The sequence below is a fragment of the Notamacropus eugenii genome, chromosome 7 (genome assembly GCF_028372415.1).
Source record: "Notamacropus eugenii isolate mMacEug1 chromosome 7, mMacEug1.pri_v2, whole genome shotgun sequence".
NCBI classification, from domain to species: Eukaryota; Metazoa; Chordata; class Mammalia; order Diprotodontia; family Macropodidae; genus Notamacropus; species Notamacropus eugenii.
The window spans coordinates 169214506-169235437 of NC_092878.1; the positions used below are offsets into that span (position 1 = coordinate 169214506).

The 20932-nt window shown below is 43.0% G+C and overlaps 1 long non-coding RNA gene across 2 annotated transcripts in view; it reads left to right on the forward strand.

Moving 5' to 3' along the window:
* The window catches only part of LOC140515051 (uncharacterized), a 92061-nt gene that overhangs the window by 48090 nt on the left and 23039 nt on the right, over positions 1-20932 (forward strand). Inside the window, exon 3 of one of the 2 annotated variants that reach the window (XR_011970823.1) lies at positions 4157-5497. The exons of the other annotated variant lie outside the window; for it this stretch is intronic. This is a non-coding gene — a long non-coding RNA (uncharacterized lncRNA). Of the gene's footprint in view, positions 1-4156; positions 5498-20932 lie in introns of those variants that run through there. 2 annotated transcript variants of the gene reach the window in all.

Genomic DNA, 20932 nt, shown 5'->3' on the forward strand with positions numbered 1-20932 from the left:
AATTTCATCCATTCTCTGTTCTGGGAGACTCCAGGACTCGTACTATTGGGACCAGTCAAGAGATCTACAGTCACACAAGTCAGAAGGACCTGGAAGACCTGATAGACTTCTCTAATTTTATAGAAGAAATGAGACCCAGATTTAGAGAAAAGACCTTTCTGCATAAAGTGGCAGGTCCTCTACTTCCAACCCAGCAGACCCAAAGCCAGGCCCCTGTCCAGTGCTCCACACTCTCAGAACTGTCTCCATAGTCCAAAAAAGTTATGACAACTGTGTTACTGGCCTCACAATCCAGTCTGATTTGTGATACAATTTTAATGGCACAATGTAACTTGCTGATTTATCTTTCTAAATTGCTTTTTAAAATATTATTTCTCTAAATGGATTCTCAACAAATTCTACCTAAAAATTCTGACAATTTTCATTTTGACTAGAAACCTAACAAATGTTATGAACAATTAAACTCCCACTCAGCAGGGCCATCTTGCTGGTTGTCTGTTGCCCTTTGCCCTGCTTCTTACACAGGGTAAACACTTGAGTTGACTTGATCTGAACTGAATGATTAAATGAAAGTTAGGATGACAAAGGACCTTGAGATCAAGGACAAGTGGAAGGAACTGAGGATTTTGGCCTGGAAAAGAAAAGGTTTAACAGAGCAGAGAATGATAGCGATCTTCAAATACTTGAATGGACCCAGCAGAGGCTGGCTCTGCTTGGGACCAGGAGTATATTCAGGAATATTGCAGGGGGCAGATTTAGGGAAATGTAGGGAAGATCTGGGAGAGACCAGGAAGTCATGGGTTTCTGGGGGGTGGGGATGGGGTGGGAAGTGGGACAAGAGTCCCCAACCCTCCAGACTCTTCTATTCAGCTGAGCTGTTGCTGTTTATACAGAACAGAAGATCCAATGACCTGAGGTAAGAACAGTCTCGTTAGTACAGCATAGTCCCATTCCTTTTCTGTTGGATGCCGCAGAGTTGTCGTCTTGAACTGTGGGTGAGAACTAAAACCTAAAATGGCTTTCTGCCCCCGAGCTGCCTTGTACTGCTTTTGTGTATGTGAGTCTGTGTTGTCCTCCCATTGGGCTCGGCAAAGAAACTTCTTGAAGACAAATATGATTTTACTCTTGTCTTTATATCCCCAATGCTTAACACTTTCATGGAACAAATTGAGAATTTAGTAAATGCTTATTGATTGATCATATTGATTGAGAAATTGATTGATTGAGAAATAGAATCAGGCTGCTTTGAGGAGAGCATTTCAGTTGAGGGCTATAAGTGAGGCACAGGAGGAACAGTAACAGCAGTCTGAAGGGCTGTAGCCTGCTCCACAGGGAGAGGCTTCTCAAACACAGCACTCTCTAGTGGGGTTGGAGGTGGTTGATAAATCTGCCAAGCAGGCATCAACTTTGGAGCAGCAGAGATGCCCAGAGAGGACTAGCTATCTTGCCGTGTCTTAAAGGGAGCAGGTCCAACAGGGAACATCACAGAGATATGTATCATTGGAAGATGGTGGTGGCTTTTGAAGACCCGTGAGGTGGATTGCCTCTGCATATTTGTGACTGTGTGTTCCCTATATATGTTCATCCTATTAGAGAGGTGTCTAGCTACAGGTGTCACGCATATGTTTATGTTCCATAAGAGATCCTTACAAAAGTTCGCTGTTCCTGTTGGGTGCTTATGTATTTGTAGAAGAGTGAGTTCAACATTTATGTGGAAAATAGTCTAGTGTATAGACATTGCTACTTAATGTCATGCTTGTGTTATGAACTAAATGTATCCTATGGCTGAGAGGCAAAAAATAGAACTGATCAGTAAGGGTTTATTCATTATGATTTTGAGAGGATTCTGACCCAGAAAGTACCTAGAACCTGGGGTTGCTAACTGGGCTCTCACAGTAGTGTCTAATGGCTAGATATAAAGACAATCCTCCCAAGATAACTCCAAATGAAATAGAATATTTTAAAAGGTAGTGGGTTTTCCCTCAGCAGAGTCTTCAAGCAAAAGCTGAGTGGGAGCGTATTTTTCAGTATGTGTTGATCTAGATGGCTTCTGAGGCGCCTTCCAACTCTAACATTCTATATTTAGAGGCTTCTATAGACTATCTCTTCCTCCAAACTTAATATTTCCCTAGTTTCATCAAAAATATTTCATTTACACTCTTTTATTTTAAGATTTGTCTCAGTAAAAGAAATCTCCGGAGGCATTAAATTCATGTGACAGCTTTGTAATAAATAGAAAAGGCAGCAATCTCTTTGATCACTGTTATCAATATCCTCTAGATGGAGGGCTCAGAAACTCATGGATTAACTCCCTTGACATCAATCTGAGCCTGTGTCTGTCCCTGTGACAGTGCTGAGCTCCAGGGGTCAGGTGAGTTTGGATGCCATTATCCCCAGTCTGAGCCTCTCTGGCTGCCAAGTCCTTGAAAACAGAGTGAACAGCCTTTCTTTTCAACAGCCTCAGCCACAACGACCACTTTAAAACTCTGCAGAGTTGGCTTAATACCCGTAAGATCTGAAAATCCTCTAATCCCCCGGCTTAGGGCCCCACCTGTGCACTCCTGGTAATGCTCACCTGTGAGCCATGCTGACACTGTTTGGCGTCTGAGACGGAGTCCAGGCTCCTTGGCTAGTGAAGGGCTCAGTGTACTTCACTTCAAGGACTTTCACCCAGAGCAAATTTTTGAGGAAGAGCAACATGGAGAAAGCCAGCACTTTAAGTAGCTGAAGATGACAGATTGAGTTGGTGTGTGTGTGTGGGGCAACGAGAGAAAAGGAATTTAAAGGGGTGCACACCAATGGACTTTTCTCTGCTACTCAGCATTTGGCAGTGGAAAGCCTGTAAGCATCATGGGCCTGCCTTCTGAACCTCCTAGCACTCAAATGTCAGTGACCATCTAGTCTAATCTGATCATCTAGTGCCCAAAGAAGGGATAACTTTCTCAATGTCACACACTGTTGGCATCTAGATTCAATCCCAGATCCCTGGACCCAAGAGTCCAGCTCCTTCTCTTCACCATTTGGGTTCTTAGGTCTTCTTGTGGTCCTTCCAAATGAAGGGAAATCTCAAGGATGTCTTGGGAAAGGTGAATCAGGGAACTTTCTGCAAATGATCATTAAAGTTGCTTGTTAAGATTCTCCAAAAGTGGAATGGACCACCTCAAGAGGCTGAGAGCTCCCTATTACTGGAGTTTTTCAGCCAAAGGCAGGGTAACCATTTAACAGGCATGTCCTGGAGGGGGTTCTTGGTCATACATGAATTAGTCCAAATGGTCCCACAGGTATCTCCTGAGCATTCTGTAAGTCTGATTCACTTACTAAAGAAATTACTGCTCAGTTGGAAGGTAACTAATGGTTGTGAAGGACAAACCCCACCTATATCCAACTGCAGAACTGAGTAGGACATGACACAGGGCCATGAGAACTGCTTACCTTGGCCTCAACTGTCACACATGCTTTCTCTCTCTCTCTCTCTCTCTCTCTCTCTCCATACATGGATCTAAAATATTTTTTCTGGCTAACATTGTTTTTCTTTCTACCTTCACTGTCCATCAATTGATGAAATATTTTACCTCCCTCCCCTCCCTCCCTTCTCTTTCCCTTCTTTTGGTGGTCATCCATTTCTTTGTTGAACCCTTTCGTGTCACTCTTGGTACACCATTCTTTGCACCTATTCATGCTGAACCACACATTCCTCCATTTCCCTTTGTTCTTTAACTTTGGTTCTTCTGAGATATCTCTTCCATGACTTATAACCATATGATATCACTGGATGAAAAGTGAAATGGAAAAGATGGAGGTCTAATGCAGGGAGAATGTTGGGACCACTAAAAGCCTTGAAGAGTTTTCCAGAAGACCAACCTGCCTCTTCTTTCTAATCAGTGCTAGCCTGACTCATTGTTTGTCTGCAGTGTCTTTCTAAAATTAATATGTTGATGGACAATGGTTATACTTCCCACAGCCTGGACCATGGACATTCTTTATCCCGTTGATTTTTCTCATGTAAATAAATAGTTAAGCCAAACTCTTTAACACGACTGCGCTGGTTTAGAGACTTGGTGTCAAACTCAATTATCCTTAAGGACAGCATGTTGATTTAGAAAACAACAATTAACATTGTCTATGTTGTATTGTATTTTTTGTTCATTTTCTGCAGTTTTGAGGCAGGCCCTTTGGGCTGTGAGTTAGACATCTGTGCATGTGAGCTTTTACAAAATATTCTGAGAGGACTATGGAAGGCTCAGAATAGCACCACTTCCCCAGCTAGAGCAAAAGAGTTGAGGAGAACAGGCCAACAGACAACTTGGCGACAGATTCAGCTAAGCCAGAAGTTCCAGGGATCACCACCATCATGGCCATTACTATCATTCACAGTAGCTTTGCCCATCAGCCTCTCCCCATACCAAATGAAAAAAGAACAATGGCCACAAATGGCACAGATCTGTGCCTGTGAGTAGAGAGGGAACTTCCCACTGGGAACTATCATGGAACCCCAGACTCAATATCTCATGGATGTGTGATACAAGGGGCCAAAGTCCAAGGAAGATGAAATCAGATGGAGGAGCTGGAACTGGGCCAGATATCAATAGAAGGAGCCCATCTATCTATGATCATCCATTGCAAAGATGCTGAGGAAGCTCCATTGTCAAGATCCCTGGGGTCATCCCTGACCCTCTCCCTTTCCCAAACAGTTGCCATATCTCAATTATGTGGCCTCTGCGATAGCTATTGCATCTCTTCCACACTCTCCACTCACTTCCCAGTCATCCTCACTTCTCTACTGAGGGTTTATACCACCAAAAGGACAAGTGTTGCTTGGGATGGTGCAAAGGCATGGATGGTGTGGGATGCTGTCCAGAGGAGTGAGTGCTCACACTCTCCAAGTACACACACAGATCCCAGTTACTGGAGTATGAATAATAGAATGGGATCTGTTGGTCTGTCTGTCTGTCTCCTTTTCTCTCTCTCACTGTCTGTCTTGCTTTCTCTCTCTCTGTCCCTCTCTCTTTCCTCTCTCTCTCTCTCTCTCTCTCTCTCTCTCTCTCTCTCTCTCTCTCTCTCTCTCTCTCTCTGTCTATGCCTGTCTCTGTCTGTCTCTCCACCCCGCCCCCACCCAGGTGCATCATTCACAAACAAATCTCATCAAAATAGAGCTTACTGGCTGAGGGATGGCCATAGACTCTAGGTCCTCTTTGTTAGACATCTTCAAATATTCCTAAGCTCACATTTCCAATACAACATGGGAGTCCAGCTCTCACACTAAGCTTTCTCATTCTCTCTGATGGGCTGAGTGAAGTGTGATTTCTAGCTGGCTAGGCCCTCTGGGCCGCTTGTGTTTTCCTTCCTCAGGATGGTCCCCCTGTCTGGGGCTGATGGGGGACATCACCCCCAAAATGACAAATATGCACAAACTACTTTCAGCCATATTACCTCGAGGTAATTTTAAACAAGTTTCAGCAAGTGGATATAAAATTCCCGAGTTCAACAGGAGAATAAAAAAAAATAAGGGAAACCCCTTCTAATGTGTCTGTTGAATGTGCCCCACCCCACCCCCACCCTCTGAATTCCTGTGCTGTCATCTCCTCTAGACGGAATCTAGTGCTGACAGGAAGCCCTCACTCCCTGGTGGAGTTTGTGTGCTCGTGGCTTCCCTAAAACCTCCTGAGATAAATGCTCCCCCCATTTTATTATTATTATTTTAGCACACTGGAGTTTGACACAGTGGGTGGTTTTATGCTTCTCCCCCCCACCCCGCCCCCTGCCCTCTTGAAATAGGTAAGGAGGAAGATAGCCCTTCAGTGAGGAGTCTGAGCTCTTGTCTAGGAGACAATAGGATTCCGAGTAATGAGTCACAGGGGCCAACTAACACAACTCCCAGCTGATAAGGAATCCCTTCTATGCCATACCCCCAACAAATATCATTCGGCCTCTGGGGTGGGAGCTTAGCCTCGGCTTCCCGGGGCAGCCCCCTCTACCTACTCTGGGACAGTGCCCATGGCAGGAGCATTGCCCTTGTGTTCAATTGATCCTCCTGGGAGCTTCTACTCCTGGTTCAACAGTCAAGTCATAGGAAAAGATCCCCAATGGGAAGGGAATCCAGAGACCATCGAGAGTCTAGATTCTAGAACAACCCCCTCATTTTATAGGGAGGAAGGTGAAGGGACTCACCCAAGGCTACCCACTAAACTCTTCAGGGAGCTTGCATTGGAGTGAGGGGGAGCTACGCCAAAAATATTGCCAATGTCAATACAAAATAACTATGGAATAACTTGAAATGAATTTGGGAGTGGGCTGGGGAAATGCTGATAGCTGATGGGCCAGCTGAACAGAGCCTTGAATCCACTTAAAGATGACAAGAGGCAAAGCTCAGGAGAGACTGTGTTAGTGGGGGCAGCTTGGAGCAAGGGGCAGTGATCTTGGGGTCCTTTCGCCTCAGTGGAGTTCCCTAGGTCAGGGTACAAGTTGCCCCAGGTTATTGTCCTTGGATGCTCAGAAGCCCAGGACCCTCACTGGCCAATGTTAGGTCTCTATGGGCTCCATCACAAAAGTCAACTTGACCACTCCAGCATTCCTCTGTCTCTCTGTTTCTGTTCACTGAGGTTTGGTAGCAAAGTGGCCCAGAGGCTGCGAGATATGAGGACAATTTAAAATTCTCCACAGATATATGATTTCCTTCAGGAGGCTTATTCATCCACCAAGGTACATCTCAACCCCCTCATTCATTGCTAGACAAAGGACATCTCTGTTCGGAGCTGCGCTGCTCCTAGATTGTCAGTTGGTGGTTTGTTGCATGGACATGAGGCAGTGTGAGGTAGAGGATAAGAGTCAACTTCTGAGTCTCTGACGCCTCTGGCTGTGTGACCCTGGGCAGGTCACATCCCTTTTAAGTCCCCAGGAAAACTTGTAAGGCTGCAAGTTACAGAGAAGGGGCCAGTCCATGTTGGTAGAGGTAGTTTCCTCACTGGGAGCTCCTTGTGGCAATGAATTCACAAGTATGATCAAAATAAGTGAATCATATGCCCCAGCCGCCAGGATCACTGACAACGTTTGTGGTACAATCCATGAACATATGTCTCTGGGCATTTCTAAGTAAGGAGTGAGGGAACCTTTAGGTTTTGTGAGTACTTGGCCTGAAGTTATCCCACCCTGAACCCCACACCTCCCCATAGGTTACTGGATTCCCCTTCACCTCCTTTAGCTCCAGCCCTTGACCTGAACCTCACACTAGAGGTCCTCTCCCTCCACCACACCCATCAATAAAAACATGTCCAGGGTCCTGACTGACTTCTGGAGCTGGTTTCTGACAGAATGCAGAAAGGCTTTTCACGTGGGAAGCCCTCTCTGAGGAAACAGGCCCCTCACTCTTGCTAATTGCAAGAGCATTAAGATGATAGACAAGTTAAAACAGTCAAAGATGTGTGTGCCGGGAAGGGCACAGACCCCTGGTGCATCAAAGGGGAACATTATTTATAGGATCAGACATTCAGTAAATGGGTTTTGTCTTAAAATAATTTTCTCCTTTTCAACTTAATAAAACTCCAAATTTATATATTTTTCTAGAGAGGAGTCTTACCCAGACAGGGCAGCATTATGTGGCAATGGGGAGCCCTGGGTTCTGTGACTGAAGCTTTGCTCGTTGGGAGACCTAAGGACCTTGGGGAAGGCTTGACACTGACATGTTGCAGGTTTCTGGGGCCCTTGAAGAGTGCTAAGCAGTCCTTTACCTCTGAAGCCAAGACATTTATTTAGGCAGTTGCTAAGGCATGAAGCTTCACACTTTTCAGATCTGAACACTCAGCTGTAAGGGTAATGAACCTGTATAACCATGGGTCCAAGTGGCCAGTACCTGCCTATGCTGGGGCTTTGTAAAAATCCCTCAGATTCAATTCACCAAATGTTGTGTGTGTGTGTGTGTGTGTGTGTGTGTGTGTATGTGTGTGTATGTGTGTTTATGTGTGTGTGTATGTGATGTGTGTGTGTGTGTTTGTATGTGTGAGTATTTGGGGCTGAGAGGGATTCAGAGATGAAGAATGGTAATGTCTGTTGTCAGATGGCTCACAGTTTGCTGGAGGATAGAGAGAATTCCACCACCGAGTATCATACAAGAGCAATACTGAGAAGAGCAGAGGAGAGAGAGTTAAAACAGTAGAAGAAGGAGGCTGGATGAGAGCTCATTCCCATCTGGAGGAGACTAGAGAAGGCTCCCTGAGGTTGTGGTAGCCTACCTGGGCCTGGATTAAAGGGGAGGATTTCTACAGGTGAAGAGGAGTGCATTTAGGCAATAGCAGGACTCGAGTAAAGGAGTTGTTTGGCTGGAGTTGGCTCTGTGTGTATGTGTAGGTGGGGTAGGGTAGCTAGGTTGTGGGAAACCAGGAGTCCTGGATAGGTGGGCATCTTACTGTTGTGGGTCTGCCCTCAGATAGAGGAGTTCAAATTTTGTCCTAAATATGAGAAATATCTTTTGTGCTGGAGCCAAATTAGACCAGCTTGAAAGAGATCCATGTTTTCAGTGGGAGCATTTACACCCTGAAATCAGCAAATGCTACAAATTAGGGCTTGATTTATTGTTTTGTTGATTGTCTGGATTTAAGAAAGTGATTGTGAAAATGTTAAGAATGAAGATTAAATTTAAAAACATGAGAATACATTTCCCACCTCTGGAGAGCTGCTTGTTAAACATTTACCAACACAGTCCTGGATGGATATTTCAATATGACTCTTAGGAAAAGTCTAACTGTATTCACTCATTCACTTTCACCATTCAGTTAATTAGTCAGAAGTCCTTCTCCAGCTTAAGAAATCATGGTTGAGATTCAGAGAACACTTTCCTAGTGTGGATTCATAGAATGATAGCTTTGCACAGTGCCTTAGCAATCACCTGCTCCAACATTTTACAGATGAGGGAGCTGAGGCTCAGAGAGGCAGGTAATGAGGCTCAGCGTCAGCAAGGCCTGGGTTCAAGTCCTGATGTTTGACTCATCACATGACCCTGGGTGAGTTGTTTATTCTCTCTGAGAAAGAGAGGTAGAAAGAGAGCTAGGCTTGGAGTCAGAGGAACTGGAAGAGAGAGAGAGAGAGAGAGAGAGAGAGAGAGAGAGAGAGAGAGAGAGAGAGAGAGAGACAGACAGACAGACAGACAGACAGACAGAGACAGAAAGACAGATGGAGAGAGACAGACAGAGAGAGAGACAGACAGACAGGCACAGAGAGAGAGACAGACGACAGAGAGAGAGACAGAGAGAGAGGGAGAGACAGAGAGATAGAGAGAGACACAGAGAGAGAGACAGAGAGACAGAGACAGAGAGACAGAGAGAGACGGAGAAACAGAGAGAGACAGAGACAGAAAGACAGAGAAAGGAGAGAGAGAGAAAGGAGAGAGAAAGGAAAGGGGGAGAGAGACATAGAGAGACAGAGACAGAGAGAGACAAAGAGAGAGACAGAGAGAAAAACAAAGGAGAACGCTCCCTTGAAGTAGATGATATGGTTGTGTTTGTCCTTCGTTGCCAAAGAAGACCACGCCATCAGATAAATGATGACGTGACTTTCACTTGACTTTGTTTTGAGCGAGGGAGGGCTGTGCAAGGTCCCCAGCCTCATTTCTCCTCTGGAGCCATCTGGATCCAGTGACCAGATATTCATGAAGATGACTGGAGATGGCCCAGGATACCATGGGAGACATAGACTCTGAAGCCTAGACTTATTTGGTACTTACATAGGGTGAAGTAATGATTATCTTAGTGAAGGAACTGAGGGCTGCTGCTGAGCAGGAGGAGGGGTGGCGGTACACAGACCTTGAGGAGAGGAGAGCAGCTCTGGGTCAGCTGCTGTGGACAATTTGATAAAGTTAATCAGAGAAGAATTAAAGACCTTTGAGTCATAGAACTTGAGGTGGAAGGGACCTCAGAGGCCATCTGGTTCAAACTGCTAGTTTTACAGATGAAGAAAGTAAGGTTTATGAGGCCAATGATTCACAGTCAGTGAAGTTGGAGTAGGGTGACTGGCCAGGCGCCATGACTCCAAGGTCATCAGGACAGCTTAGACTTCTTTCCATCGTGCTGTCCACAGTGAAGTCCCATGGGAGGTCCCCGGCATAGATGGGTATGGGTCAAGGTAGGATAGTGGTACCAGCAGCACTGAGAGCATTCTAGTATCAGAGAAGGGGCATAAACCCGGCTCAAGGTCTAGTGAGAATGATCTCTCTTCATTTCTGATGAGCTGGTCCCTTATCATCCCCTCCCATATCCCCAGCACAACTGTCTTTTTCACTTGGTGCTCCCATCTGGGCTGACACGATATCCTCTTTGGCTCCCCAAATTCTACCCATTGTTCAAGACCCAGATTTTTTCCCATATCTGTGAGATTGCTCTGTTACAGCAGAGGAAGAGGAGGGTAGAGGTGATAGAGAGAGCACAACTATTCATCCCTTGACTTCATCTCTTCCACCAGTAGGAGGAGATTTGGCAAATAAGGAGGGTGACTTGCTTGGGGTCTCCTCTGTTGTCCCATTTTTTTCTGTCTGTGGCCTGCAGAGGTAAGAAGGATAGAAAAATTCCTGGATCCTTTCATCCTATAGTCCTAACTCCACCTCCATGAAGCAGCAGCATTTGGAATATCCCTCCCAGTTCTTACTTCCTTGTAACATTTAGCAAATAATCTTGTCCTGAATCAGGAAAAATGGCAAGCTTTCCATTTGTTTGTAAATGGGAAGAAGACAGTTCAGGACATAGAACCCAACGTGCTGAAAAATCATCCCTCTCCTCCTCCTCTGGAGTTTGACTCCTTTCTGGAAATCTCTTCTCTCCTCACCTCCTGATTTAAGTGATGGGTTAATGAAGCTAGCTCTTGGAGTTTTTCTAACAAAGTTGACCTGTTACCCTGACACAAAGGCCACATTGGATATTATTCTCTTTAGGGATCAAGTCAACAAATTGCTTGGGGTCCTGTGGGCTCCTGTCTACAGAAACACTCCATGGAGATGAAGAGTGACCTAGACAAGGCTGGCAAAGATCACCGCAAAAGAATGATGCTTGGAAGGAAAACTCTGGAACAAAGCCTCAGACTGGACAACAAATATGAACGAAGCTCCTACTATGTGCCTCGAACTTCACTGGTGGTTGGCAATACAAAATGGAAGCAAGAGGTGCCTACTTTTAAAGCACCTACGTCACCAGGAGCCCCTGTGACCCAGGGCACCCTCTGTAGGGAGGTATTATTGTGTCTGCTTTCTCAATGACCATGTTGTCACTGTATGTCTCAGGAGAAGCAGGAGAGACGTGCAGCCTTGTTGGCTGAAGCTAACGCTGCTCTGCATTCTTTAACACTGCTTGTGCTCAAGTCCAAAGTCTGAGCATAACCCTTGGTGGGAGCACACAGCCCCCCTTTAGAATTCTGTAGAGATGGAAACCTGAGGACTATCAGTGTAGGGGAAACAAAGGACTCCCCCATGAGAATTCTTTCTTAGAAACTCATCTTCTTCTCTGAGAGCGACAAGGGCACTGAGATAAATAAATGGACATTTTAAAAGTCACAGACTCTGGGAAAAGGTCAAAAGGATAAAGAATCCAATCTGTTTTCTCATCTCTCCTCAGTCAGTGAAACTATGCAAGCAAGAGCCTTCGAAGCCAGGGCTGAGTAACTCTCAAAGGACTTGGAGAAGGTTAGTTTATGAAAAGCTTTCAACTCCTGGGACCGTGTCTGTGGGATTCCAGCTTCTGTGAATCACTTGCTGCCCAGTCAGCAAGCTACTTTCTTCTGCTTGGGCTCACCTGCCAAAAAGGACTAGGGCAGACAGGCCATGATATTTGTACTGGTGAAAACGGGCCCTTGTCATCTTTGTTCACATCTGTCGTTTTACAAAGTCTTCACCTTCATCTGGGGTTGACTAGGCTCTGGTCAACACTAGGAAAGAAGAGATTTTACTTTGATTTGGGTTTGATTGGATTTAAATCCCAATGTTCTCAACTAGATAGATATGAGGGCATACTCTAAGGAGTTGTCAGCAAAAGCTGAAGGTCTACAGGGGTTAAAAGGTAGAGATATAGAAAGGTAAAGTGGAGAGCCTTCAGATCAAAGGAGACATTCCTCACTCTGGAAAAGGTAGGAGACTTGAATAACTCAATTGGCCATGGAGAGGATGACCAACCAAAGAACTGGTTTCCAGGGCAAGGGCCCAGGCCACTCATCTGCATCAGATTCCTAAAAAAGTATTAGGGATTAAAATATCTACAGAAAAACTGACCAACCCAAGGAAAGGTGGAATGGTTTGCTGCGGGAGGGGCTTTTGAGCCAAAAAAGGATTTGTCCAAATGGGGAGGCAAGATTTCATTTAGGCTTTGGTACTTCCTTCTACACAGCAACCAGAATCCAGCATGAGCCTAAAAACTATTTCTTCCACACTAGTGATCTTTGGGTAGGCAGATAGGCACAATTCTCATCTCTAGAAAGAGATCAGAGGAGACAGCCTCCATTTCCTCTTCTCCCCTGGCAGAAATCAGTCTCCTTTGGAGAGAGTGTGCAAGATTCTAGAGATATATAGTCCTACCAACCTGTGTGCTGTATTTAGACAATGTATGTGAACATGCACGTAACCTATGTGTCCAAAAAGCACACGCTTACACTAGCAACGGTATACCACCGAAATCAGTAGTCCATATGCATCTCCTATAAAAGCCACCCCCCAGGATTGGAAGGATTTGGCTTTGTTGTGGACTGCTATATTTTAAAGAAAAGATGACTAAAAGGAGCCAGTACATGATTCCAAAAGGTTAAGATATCACGGACTGCTTGTCAGATGATCAGAAATGCACATTTACGCAGAGAACGCTACCAGAATTCATTGACTACTGTCATCATGCTGCAATGACTAAGTGTCTCAACACTCTCATTTGAGGATATGTGACCAAAATCAGAATGATCACAGATACCAAAGTGGCTTGAATCTTTGGAAGTCATTTGGAAACTGTTGGCATAGGAAATATTAACAAGCTTTTAAAGACTTAACGATCTCACGCATGCACCGCTACTGGCTTATGCTGTCTGAAACATCATAGGCCACGCAATCAAAGCAATCGTGAGGTTTCAGTTCATGCTCAGCAAATAAGTAAAGATGATGAAAAGTAGGAATAGTCCATTTTGGCTGGGCTGTAGAAAGACGAAAACGTAAAGGCACAGGAGCTCATCGATGGGTCTGTCCATTTTGGAAAGCGGTTTGACATGATGGTAAGAAAATGACTGAAATGTCCATCCCCTTTGGTCCAGAGATACTATACATGCCAATCTCTCATAGCAGCATCGTATGTAGTAGTAAAGAAGAGGGAAACAAAGTGGATGCCCTCTGATTGGGGAATGGCCAAAAGAATCGCTGCTCATGAATGTGATGGAATATTCTTGAGCTGAAAGAAGTGATGAACATGAAACATAGTCAAGTTAGCACCTACCATGTGACAGGTATTGTGATAAGTACTGGGAGTGCCAAGAGAGAAAAAGTCCCTGCTCTCAGGGAGCTCACAGTATGACAAGGGAGACATCATGAGAGTTGCATACACACAAGATACATGCAAGATTTACACAGGATTAGAGATAATCTCAGATGGAAGACAAAGTCCTAAAAGAAGACTTGGAAAGGTTTCTTGCACAAGGTGAAATTTCAGCAGGACATAAAGAAAGGAAGGGAAATCGGGAGGTGGAGAAGAATAAGAATTCCAGGCAATGGAAAGAGTCAGTGAAAATGACTGAGGTCAAGAGATGGAGTGGTGGGTGAGAGTAACAGGTAGGAGGTCCATGTAATTAGATAGCAGAGTATGTGGAAGGACGAAAGTGTAAGAAGACCAGAAAGATAGAAAGGGGCCAGAATATGAAGGGAGAGTTTTGTATTTGATGCTAGAGTTAATAGGGAGCTGCTGGAGTTTATTGAGTGGAATGAGAGTGACATGATCAAACCTGCTCTTCAGGAAAATCAAGAATACAGAAGCTTGAGAAGATTTATATGAACTGATGCAAAGTGAAGGAAGGAGAACAAGAAAAACAATATACACAATAACTATGTAAGTGACAAACCACAGCCATAAAAACAAAACTGAGCACTCATTAGAATGACCAAGCTTGGCTCCAAAGACAGTCTCTGAGATCGTTCCTTCTTCCCTTCTTGGCAGAGGTGGGAGACTCGAATTGTGGAACACTGCTTACACAGACTCAGCTAATGTGCCAGGGAGCTTTGATGAATTGCTTTTATCCCCCTCTTTTTTCCCTTCTTCATCTCTGTTTTCAGAGCTCTTTGGGTTGGGAATGGGAAATGACAGTGATATAAATATGACATGTGTCAGCAACATTAAAGAAAAAGATCATCGGTTTCCTCTCGACCTCTTCCATGCTTGCTGGTGGTGGCTTCTCTTCCTAGGTCCTGAGCTCAAGTGTGACAGACTCTGTCTTCTGTGGCCTCTTCCTTGCTCCAGTAGGTGGGAGTCTTGAAGAAGAGGAAATGACTCCTGTGCTGACAGCCAGGTTCTGAAAGGGGTCATTTGAGTACAGTCCCAAGATAGAGATCAGGAAGACTAGAGATGGCCCCTGCTGTTGATGGAGCTACAAATTGGACCCTCCCTTCCTGAAAGCAATTTGGAATAATGCTAAGAAAATTCCTAAACTGTGCACATACCCTTTGACCCAGAAATACTTCTACTAGGTACAAAGGGATCAAAGAAAGAGGAACAGCCCAGATGTACAGAAACATTACTGGCAGCTCTTTCTGTGGTGGCAAAGAACTGGAAACAGAAGGTTCCCATCATTTGTGAAATGGCTGAACGTGTTATGGTATACAAAGGTGATAGAAAAATATTGTAATTTTAGAAATAGAACCAAGGAAGATTTGTATGAATCATTGCAAAAGGAAGTAAGCAGAGCAGTAGAAAAACTTATCCAATGAAAATATTGTAAAGACAAACTACTATGAAATATGTAAAAAATGTGATGACCACAGTGATTGATCATTCTTTTTCAACAGGATTCATGATGGAATATTCTACCCAACTTCCGACATTTATGTGATTGACTTTTATATTAGACCTTCCAGTGAATAATCTTTCTTTAAATATTAACATATTTGACTTCTTTGCTTTCCAAGGAACTCTTCAAAGTATTCTCCAGTACCACAATTCAAAAGCATCCATTCTGTGGCACTCAGTTTTCCTTATATTTTAGACATGGTCAATGTGGGAATTTGTGCTACTTGCCTATGACTTGTTATTTCAAGGATTTTGGCCACCCCCTTCTAATGTGGAGAGAAAAGCAGGCGAGCTAGAAAATAGATTTTTTGTTAAGGGTGTCCCTCCTTCCTTAGACTGGAGGGGAAGGTTGAGAAGAATCCCTATTCATATGGGAATTCCTCCTTCCTGGTACCCTGATAAGTCATACCTTTTGGTCTAATGTAGAATACAGCTTTATTCTTGGTTCATACCAGCTTTTTGGGTAAATGTTGTGTTTAAGTGAATTAAGCTAGAGAGTTAAGAGGCATGCAAGTACAAAGTAATGAAAACTAGGTTGTGTGTCAGAAGGCTTGCATTTGAAAGTTAGCTATAATTTTTAATACCCAATTGACTTGAAGCATAACTAATCATGAGAATAAAAATGCTTTTAATTACCTTTAACTGAGAATGAATAAAAAACGTAGATCAGTATTAAAAAGCATAGTGAAGAGACAACAAAACCTGAAAGAAATTATTCTAGTGATAAACGTTACAAAAAGATTGTAAAAGTCTAGCTTGAAAGCAAGATCAGAGACTAGTGATGACCATGCTTCAAGGCTGGTGGAATGATGGTGATTAGGATAACTGTGAGAAAGCTATACAAGTTAAATCTTCCTTGACTTTGTCTTGTCTTTGAAGAATGATGAACTTGGATCTAGGAATGAGAGCCCAGAAATTGTCAGCAGAAAGTGGAGGACACAGAGCTCAGTGGAGTTCTCATTTTTTCATTTAGTAAAAAAGGAAAGAAAAGAAAAAGATAAGCTACCATTCTGGTGCTAATATAGTTGGAGAGAAAAATGATAGTTAATTGATGGTATTTTTACAATACTTTAGGGTTTGCAAAGCTCTTTGGGTGTATTAACTCATCTGATCTTCAGAATAACTCTATTATTGTCCTTACTTTACTGATGAGGAAACTGAGGCACAGAGAAGTTAAGATTTGCCACACAGTTGATAAATGTCTGAATTCAGCTTTTCCTGATTCCAAGTCCTGAGCTCAATCCCTTGCATCACCTAGGTGCAGAGTACATGAAAGTACCTTTTTTTACATGTGACTAAGTACAATGCATGCTAAAAGTCACATTTGTGTGTATGTGACTTGTCTCTTTTTCTTGGAATTTCAGCTTCTATTGGTCAGGCATTGATTCTGCTTGTCTGAGATAATACCATTCAACAGCTAAGCAACAATGTCCTAAATCTTCTTAAGATTCATGATGTGGTCCCTCCTTGTCCAGCACTGATTCCTGCTCATCCCTATTTCTTTGGAGATAGAATGTCTTCATGACTTGATGAATCCTTCAGCTGGTAGCCAACCCTTTGCCTTTAGCCAGACTGCTCCTGACTTGACAAACACAGAATTTCTCATAGAGCATCTATCTACTTGAAGTCTTTCTTGGTAGAATTTGTGCTCTATTGAGAACCCAGGGTCACCTTTAGGCCATCATGAAGCATTCAAGTAGCACTTGATTGGAGGGTTTAATTGTTATCTAATAAAAATGCCAGATGGCCTGGTCTCTATCATATACTCCATTTTGTAACTCATCTCCAAGAGCATACTGGATAGATCTTTGATGGAAAATTTATAGGAGAACATGGGAAACAATTGCATGAGATGAGAAGCTACAGAGGGGTTGCAATCTGCAGCATGCCTCCCTCAGCAAGTCAAAAATCCCACCTACACTAATAATTCAAGTATTCAAGTATAATAAAGGACTTGATGTCCTTGGTCTTAAAATGCATGAACTTTTTATAGAAACCATCAGCTCCAGGGAAGAGTGTCTCATAGAGCAGGTGCTCCAAAGAAATAGAACAAGAAATCTGACCTCCAATAGGAGAAAGTCAGAAATGAACTATGGCATGGTCCTGTGAGGCAGAAGCATGGTATAATGGACAGAAGTGTGAGTACTGAGCTGGGACTCTGAAGCCTGGGTTGCGGTCCAAGTACAAATCTGAGATCTGACTCCCAGTGATCCAATGCTCTTGCACTCACTTGTATCCAATTAAGATAAATAAGTTCATGGAGAGAAATTTCACTTTCACTTTAGTGGGAAACATCGTAGTTGGCTGATACCCTCAAGTGGCTTAGGACTCACACTAGCTGTATGGTTCCATGATCTCTTTTAGCTGCCTTTATCTCTGCCTTCCTTCCCATTTTCCTGTTTGTGTCAATCTCAGACTTTGTCTAAGGGAACACAAATAAACAGCAAAACATTTGAGAGCATTGGAAGAGAGATGGCTCAATGGCTGTCCACGCTTCTCTGGCCGATGGGGTTTCAGTCAGTCAGTTTGGCTACTGTAGCCCAGGAGGCTGGTTTCGTATTCTCCTTCTAGTTGGCCTTATAAGCTAGTCTTCAGTCAGAATGGTTATGCTAGGATTAAGCAATGACTCACATCCTAGGGATGTGTATAGCTAGACCTTACTTTAAGAACAAATGATAACAAAAATCCAGGCTCCCAAAGCAGTTAAATTAGTGGGGAATTTTCCAAATGATGAAACAATTCTTGTTTTTTTAGTTGGAGCACCAACACTGAAGGGTTACCTTAAATATCCATGTTCTTCTTGGCCTTCTCAAGTTAGACTTGGGGAGTGGAGACATTGGAGAAATGTCCTTGTTGTTTGTCTTTGTTCTTGAAGGGGACCTTGACATTGCGAAAATGATGTCATGACTTGCAAGTGAATTGGATTTAAGTGAGGCAGGGAGAAATACAAAATGAGCATGAGGGTACCAGGTGAAGGTTGCTGGAAATAGCATTTAAATCTCCGTTGACATTGCCTATTTTGGATCTCTTCAGTTCTGCAGTCATTTCTACAGCTCTTTGTACGTGCCGTTGAGTCTCTGTGCTAGGCACATGGTCTATCAGAGAGGTAGCCAGTAACTTGTTGAGCTTCTGGGGTCACCGTCGAGTTGACCTGCACTGAAGAAAATCTCACAGTGGTGGAATGAAGAATAATGAGGTGGAATTTCAGAAGAAGGTTGAGAGGAGTTTGCTTTTCTCTTTTCTTTTTCAATTTTTTCTCACTGAACATGGGCCATGTGGGGAATTAGATCAGTTGGTCATAATTCCTTTCTGAGGTCTGAGGACACTTGAAAAACTAAGTTTATTTTGTTTATTAGAACACTTTTACTGGAAGCTGTCTGTAAAATCAAAAGTAGATTATCATAAAAAAAGAAAGAAATTGATGTTTTTGAACCCAAGGGGTTGCTGGCTTGCCCATGCCTCTTTCCTGACACTTGGGATTTCTCTGGTTAGTGCCATGGCTAAGTTGGTGAACTTTATTTAAAGATCTTTTGATTCAGCCTCACTTTGCTTACATTAAAAGAAAAACATCCTGCCCCCAAACAAACCCCGAAAAACAAAGACAAGTTTGGAGAAACCTTATACGTTAGAAAAAAGTCTTTGCGTGTTCCTGATGAGTGGAAGATAAAAGAACTCTTTGCCATTGTCAGGATACAGGAGCCCTTTTCTTTCTGGTCTTGGAACTCTAACTTCTTAAATGTCTTGTGTTTGAAGGCAAAAGATCCTGGGATTCCCTTTTGTCACACAGAAGCATTTGATTTCTGGCCTCTCTTATTGGGATGGGGGGTAGGGAGAGAAACTGAAGCTCTGTCTTAGAATTCATCTCCAATAGCCATTCGTTCTTCATGGTGGATGTGAACTCTGTCCCCAGAAATGAAGCGACCAATGGATTTTTCCCACTATCACCTTCTGGAGTGATTCGATCTCTGGCAGATTGCTTCCTCTGTCTAATCGTTCCTGTGACATCATTAGTCGGCTTGTATGAGTTCAGATCTTAATGCATTTTCAACAATGACCTCCCTGGGAGGGAAGGGGGTGCATTCATTCTTCTCTGTCTCTTTTATTGAGCAGAGCTGGTTTCCTTGTATCCTTGTGTTCCCAGGTTACCCCTCTATCCACCCCTACCTTTCTAGCTCTACCAGCAGCAGGGCTATTGGACTCTCTTGTTTTGTTTCCAGTAAACAACTGAGAATCAGTGATACCTCCAGGGGATTTGAAATACTCCTCTCAACAGCTGTAAATGAAATTTGGAGCAACTTAAATCTTGTTTAAAAGCTGGCTGGACAGTGCTGTAGAAAGGCTTTGACTATGAGCCTTCTTCTCTTTCCTTAATCAGATAAACTGTCTGGCCTGAAACACAACTCTTTCCTTTTCACAGACAGCTCTGTTTTCTCCTCTGAAAAGACTGGGCATGCACAAGGACCCAGCTCAGCCTGAGAGAAAGGAGTCTTATGTGGGGCCCTTGCATCCATTTTGTGAGGCATGGAGGAGGGAAAAGGAAGCAAAGAGGGTCAGAGAAACTTCTCCAGATTGGAAAAACGGGGAATGAGGAATGCGTTGACAGTGTCTTCTTTCACTCTGTACAATCTGGAAAGTCTGATACCTTTTCTTCTTATTTTAACTTTATTTTTTGTTACATTTTAAAGTTCCTTCTGTCCCGCCCATTCAGCACTAGAGAAGGCCAACATTTGATTCAGATACATATTCTAGTTATATAAATGTGTAAAACCACACTATACATGCTTCTATTTGTCAGTTCTTTCTCTGAAGGTGGATGGCATCTTCCTTCATGGGTCTTTTGTAGTTTATTTGAATATTTATAATACTCAGAATAGTTTAACCATTCACAGGTATTCTTCAAACAATATTGCTGTTACCGTATACAACATTCTCTTGGTTCTGCTTATTTCACTCTTCATTGTTTCATGCAAGTCTTTCCATGTTTTTCTAAAACCAATCTGTTCATCATTTCTTACAGCACAGTAGGATTCCATCACAATCTTGCTTAGCCATTCCCCAGTAGATGGGCATTCCCTCAATTTCCAGTTCTTTGCCACCACAAAGAGAGCTGTTATAAATACTTTAGTACATAGAGATTCTTTTCCTTTTTCTCTGATCACCTTGGGAAACAGATCTCATAGTGATATTGTTGGCTATACATAATTTTATAATTTGGGGGGGTATGATTCTATATTGTTCTCCAAAATGGTTGGGTCCAGTGACTTTCCAAGCACTCTTCTGAGTTCATTTCTAGAGGAGAGATGGCTAAGTTTCTATTCCTCTGTAATGTAAAGGGAGAGTGTATATTGAATCTCTGAGGCCCAGACACCACGTTAAAAATGGGAGAACTGTGAGATAAATTTCACACCAATTTAAAACAAATTAATGCTCTCCCTGATAAAAATGTTAACCATCAAACAAGGACCTTTGGAGAGGCTATTATTATCCCTATAATGCAGATGACAAAACTGAGGCCAACAGGCTAAGTGACTTTGAAGGGTCCAACAGCTAATAAGTGTTTAAGTCCAGATTTCAACTCACATATAGTAATAACAAAATCCAGGAGGGAAAAATAAAAAGCAAATTCCCATTCAAGATAACTACAAAATGCATTCAATATTTGGGAGTCCAACTACCAAGGGGTGTATTTGAGACCTATAGAGATAGTATTGCTAACCACTACTTAAAGAAATGAAGAATGACAAATGATTAGAAGGACATTCAGTGCTCATGGGTTGACTGTTAATATAATACAAGTGATGATTCCACCCAAATTCATTTATAGATTTTGTGATATACCAATCAAACTACCAAAGAGACATTTTATAGGCCTAGGCAACATAATAACAAATTTCATGTGGAAGAACAAAAACATCTAGAATTTCAAAGAAATCAAT